The following is a 6,138-nucleotide window of genomic DNA, read 5'->3' as shown; positions in this document are numbered from 1 at the left end:
ATACTGGGTGCCCGTGATCTTCGGGCCCTTAGACGGCACTGCATCACATACAGGCATGCTTCTGTATTGGAAATCACAAAATGGGCTCAGGAATATTTCCAGAGAACATTATCTGTGAACACAATTCACCGTGCCATCTGCCGTTGCCAGCTAAAACTCTATAGTTCAAAGAAGAAGCCGTATCTAAACATGATCCAGAAGTGCAGATGTCTTCTCTGGGCCAAGGCTCATTTAAAATGGACTGTGGCAAAGTGGAAAACTGTTCTGTGGTCAAACGAATCAAAATTTGAAGTTCTTTATGGAAATCAGGGACGCCGTGTCATTCGGACTAAAGAGGAGAAGGAGGACCCAAGTTGTTATCAGCGCTCAGTTCAGAAGCCTGCATCTCTGATGGTATGGGGTTGCATTAGTGCGTGTGGCATGGGCAGCTTACACATCTGGAAAGACACCATCAATGCTGAAAGGTATATCCAGGTTCTAGAGCAACATATGCTCTCATCCAGACGACGTCTCTTTCAGGGAAGACCTTGTTTTTCCAACATGACAATGCCAAACCACATACTGCATCAATTACAGCATCATGGCTGCGTAGAAGAAGGGTCCGGGTACTGAACTGGCCAGCCTGCAGTCCAGATCTTTCACCCATAGAAAACATTTGGCGCATCATAAAACAGAAGATACGACAAAAAAGACCTAAGACAGTTGAGCAACTAGAATCCTACATTAGACAAGAATGGGTTAACATTCCTATCCCTAAACTTGAGCAACTTGTCTCCTCAGTCCCCAGACGTTTACAGACTGTTGTAAAGAGAAAAGGGGATGTCTCACATGGCCTTGTCCCAACTTTTTTGAGATGTGTTGTTGTCATGAAATTTAAAATCACCTAATTTTTCTCTTTAAATGATACATTTTCTCAGTTTAAACATTTGATATGTCATCTATGTTCTATTCTGAATAAAATATAGAATTTTGTAACTTCCACATCACTGCATTCCGTTTTTATTTACAATTTTACTTTGTCCCAACTTTTTTGGAATCGGGGTTGTATATATATATATATATATATATATATATATATATATTCTAAACTGCAGCATCAGTATAATGTGATGTATTTATAATGTTCATTGTCAGAGTTTTTTTTAAACATCATTAAAAATCAGCCTTGTCACTGTTGTGTGTGTACCAGAAATCTTGTTCAAGTTTGTCCCTATTCACTCTCTTTTTCTGCATTCTCTGGGGATAAAAAGGGACATATCAGGACATGTTGCTATCTCTAGGTACATATGAGACTCATCTGCAGATATTTCCCAGAATTTCAGCTACCTACAGGTTACGTCAGTTTCTAATTAAAACACATTTGCCTGGCATGCAAAATGCTGAGGTAAATTCCCTGCAGTAGTCACACTTTGCGTATTTTCTTACAACCTTGGAAACCAGTTCTCTGGGGAAGAGATGGATATGTGTAAACACAGCCAAGTGCAGGCACACACCACCCATTAGCTGTAACCACTTATCCTGTTCAGGGTCATGGGCAAGCTGGAGCCTATCCCAGCTGACTATGGGCAAGAGGCAGGGTAAACCTGGAAAAGTCGCCAAGTCATCGCAGGGCTGACACATAGAGACAAACAACTATTCACACCTACTGTCAATTTAGAGCCACCAATTAGCCTAACCAGCATGTCTTTGGATTGTGGGGAAAACTGGAGCACCCAGAGGAAACCCACTCAGACACAGGGAGAATATGCAAACTCCACACAGAAAGGCCCCTGTCGGCCGCTGGGCTTGAATCCATCAGGTTCTTACTGTGAGGCGACAGTGCTAACCACTACACCACTGTGCCACCCTGCAAACAACATCAAATCCTAATTACAATTACGTGCATGATAGAGGGCACTTTATATCACCTACTTGTGGATACAGACAAAGATTAAACACCCATAGCCAAGGCGCGCGCGCGCACACACACACACACACACACACACACACACACACACACACACACACATCTTGTATAGTCATTAAATTTTTCCCTGCCCTGCCAAGACCCCATCTGCAAAATGTGAACCTCAGAATCAAGGGTGAATAGCAGTTGTTTTTTCTTGTACTGTCCTAGGTTAGTTTGGTTAAACACAATATAATACTAAATCACAGTATTAACAACCAGCATCAAAAGACATTTTAATATTCCTGATAGACATCGAGTTTGGCAAAGGAAAAAAATACAGATTTCTCAGTCTTTCTTTCTTCCTTGCTTCACCCACTTTCCATTTTTTCCTACTCTTTTACTCCTGGTTCATGACGGATGATTGCTGAGGTTTGGCTGGTACCCTTGACCGGGTCTGGTGGCAGCATCCAGTTCCACTAGACCACCAGGACTTCTTGAAGTTTTGATCATCCCTGCCAACAGGATGTACAAGGTAAGGAGTGAATAGGTTCAAGTTGGTGTCCCAGAAAAAGGAGCAGGGTAAGCATCAAAATGAAACATGCTACTGATTTATACTTAAGAGACTTAACATGTACAATAAATATATGTTAAGTAAAATATTTAAAAAAATACTGTATGATATCCATTCATTCATTCTTTTTTTTTTTTTTGCTGCTTATCTATTGTGGGTTGTGGGTGAGCTGGAGCCAATCCCAGTTGACATTGGGCAAGAGGCAGGTGTCACGTTCCCAGGCTAACCTAACACTCTGGACTCCACTTCCCACAATCCCACTCACACACCTGACACTACCACGTGCACTCCATCAGTCAACCCCGAGCCACTTCCTCGGAGTGGCTCCCCTGAGTTCTGATTGTCATCACCTGTACCTTTTTGTTTATGTCTGTATTTATACCCCTCTGTTTGTTTTGTTCATTGCACAGTATTGCCTCCACGTTTCCATGAGCCTACTGAGCGGTTATATTTCTGATTGCGGTTCCGTGTATGACCCATTTTGCCTAGCCCTTGTGTTTATCTGCTCGTTTCTCTCGCTTCCTGGTTTCTCAACTCCGATTTGCCTAGCCCCTGTGTTTATCTTGCCTGTGTTCTCCTGATTTCCGGTTCTTGGGCTATTACCCGTTTCATGACCTCGATTTGTCTAGCCCTCACTACTTTGCTGGATTTCCCGGTATTGACCTGGCCTGATTATTGTAGATTGTCTTCTCTCACTGTGTCTATTAAAACCTTGAGCTTATTCTTAATCCGCAAGCGTCTGGTTTGTTACAGCAGGGTGCACCCTGGGCAGGTCACCAATCTATCATGGGAAAATATATGGGTTGTTTTATAATCAGGGTACAAAGTTTGTGTCACAGGGGTCCAAAATTCAAATTGATTCAAACTGGTTCTTGTACCAGGTTTTTAAGTGAAGAACAAGTTAAAGAACATATTTCAGTATTTTTTTTTTTTGACATATGTGTATGGTAGTTTTGTGTAATCTGCTATAAGATAAAGAAGATTAAGTGTAGCTTTAAGCAGGGCTGGGAGAAACAAATGAAGTGATTCTCAGAGAGGACTTTTTTTTTTTGGCAATTCAGAATCCACTACTTCCATAGTGGTTTTCTTTGTGTTAGTTGTCTCTAATATTTATGTCCCAGTATCTTGAGCACATTTTAGGATGAAAATAATCATTTTAGATATGTTATTTTATATTGAAAAATTAGCTGTCTCGGAGAGGACTTTTTTTTTTTTTTGACACAATTACATACTAATTTGATCAAAATAGTCTGAAAACTTACTGGCATTCAACATTAAAACTTAACTATGTTTCCAATGATATGGAACCAAATATGTGTTTTATGGTATAAAGAATGATTTAAGTGCATCCCTTTTGGAGCTACCTGTGGTCAAAAAAGCACTTTTTCTAAATGACACGAGTAATTTTGCTAAATATGACATATATTGCCATACATTCACCAAAAATAACGTTATCACCAAATTTTTTTTGCATGGTAAATAGAGCTATCACAGGGCTACAATAAACAACCAAGTTTATTTAGTCAAGCCTTTTGATATTGAAGATAAGTGTTAAATGTGATTTTTAGCTTGCATACCCTGATTGTAAAGCAACCCATATTTATATCATGGGAATCTTATTTTGCTATGTATATAATCTAAACCTTGATCAAAACATCATATTTTGTGTTTAAAGAAAGCACATATAGCTATCAAGCCACCAATAAAAACATTAGGCTGAATGATAATTTTTACAGCGAAGTATACTAAACTTGCTTTTTATTTACCCAATGTGATTGCTGTAGGCAGACAGCATAAGTAAGGGGAGAAAGTAAATAAAGTAACTTTCTACATTGTTTTGGTGAAATATATTGTTTTTTTTATTTATTATGTTTGGTTGTTTGCTATAATTTAGTTGCAACCAGACATGTTTTCCTAGGCCAAACATAAATTCATAGAATCTTTTTAAATCAGCTGTTTCTGACACATAGGATATGTAGATGCATAAGTTAGTACATTCAGTGGGCATGGAGTTGGGTGTGTTACACTTTGCTTTCTACTACTACAAAATCTAAACATAGGGACTAACTCAAGTTACATAAATGTTGATTGGAAAAAGATATGAATTATTGTATGTTTTAATAAAAAAAAATTATTTTAGCACGTTTTAGTTAGCTGTAATGTCTCTGACATCTTCACTCCACCCCAATACTTTTTGTTATAGCATACACGTAAATGAGTACTAACACGTGTGAATATGTCAGAATATTTACATCACGACAGTGCTGAAAGTGGTGCTGAGCTGCGCTTCTTGACTGCACTTCCCAGAGTGCACCATGACCTAAAACATGGTTGCGAAGGACTGCATCATCAACTCTAGCACATCACACATGTCCATGTCTATGATCACACTCACCTGTTTCTAGTTCTTCCTGATTTGTACCCTATTTAAGTTCCAGTTTCTGGGTTTGTGTTGATCAAGCTTTTGTTGTGATTTTCCTTTGTTAGTGTTTAGTCAATGCTTATGCTTCTTGTTTTTCACTGTGATTGTCTTTTTTTGTTTAATACACGAATTCTGCACTTGCACCCATCTCCAGTGTCCTTCCATGACAGAAAGCTTGACCAAATCATTTGAATGTAGGGGACCTTTTTAAAGTCCAGGATGCTCCTGGAGAAAAAAAAAGACTTGTGTGGAAAGAGAGCTATGTGAGAGCCATCCAGGAATGGCTTGATGCCATGCACTATGTATGGAGGTGTTGTGAGGAGACCAAGGGAGAAGACAAGCCCAAGGAGAGCCAAACCAAGTGGCTGAGGAAGGAAGCTTTGGCAGAGGGAGTTCCTGATCAGGCAAGAGCCACCCCCCACCCTCCCTGGTCCACAAGGCACAACCTCGCCATGGGTGTCACTTTGTTCCCCTGCTCCACCCCAGACGTCACTGTGCCACTTGGCTCCACCTCAGACATTGTTCCCCCTCCTTACTTTGCTTCAGATGTTGCCAGTTATTTTAATTTGAGTTAACTTAATCATGAAGCAAATATAATGCTTTTTTGCTTGCAGTAGACCTTTTGTCCATGACAAACAAGAGCGAGATTAAATGCAGATGAGTCTAAATAGCCCTTGTTTGTAGCTTATTTATGGACTGTTCAACCTCTTTTAAAAGCTGATTCTATGAATTATGTCATCTAAAAGATTATCCTTTATGTAGTGTCTACAATTTTGCTCAATGATTCAATGCTGTCCATAGAACAGTGTGTTCGTTATGACCAAAAGGTAGGATAGTGTTGGTAGTCTTAGTTTTATCAAGTGTCATTGTTAGGATAGTGTTAGTAGTGTTCATTCAACAAAGCAAGGCTGCCAACCAGTAATTTTCAGCTTTTAAACAGTCTATGTGTCTCTTGAACAAATATTTTCTGTGGAAACATGGGGATGCATTTGATTTCTTGAGAAGTACATACATTAAAATATATCAATCATCAACATGCATGATATGGCCCCAAGTTTGTGGACATCTGACCATCTTCCCCAACCTGTTGCCACAAGGTTGGAAGCACACAATTGTAAAGAATGTCTCTGTATGCTGTAGCATTACAATTTCCCTTCACTGGAACTAAGAGGCCCCAAACCTGCTCCAACATGACAATGCCCCTGTACACAAAGCGAGATCTATGAAGACATGTTTTGCCAAGTTTGGTATGGAAGA

This window comes from Neoarius graeffei, chromosome 18 (assembly GCF_027579695.1).
Source record: "Neoarius graeffei isolate fNeoGra1 chromosome 18, fNeoGra1.pri, whole genome shotgun sequence".
Lineage (NCBI taxonomy): Eukaryota > Metazoa > Chordata > Actinopteri > Siluriformes > Ariidae > Neoarius > Neoarius graeffei.
This window is presented reverse-complemented; position numbering follows the sequence as displayed.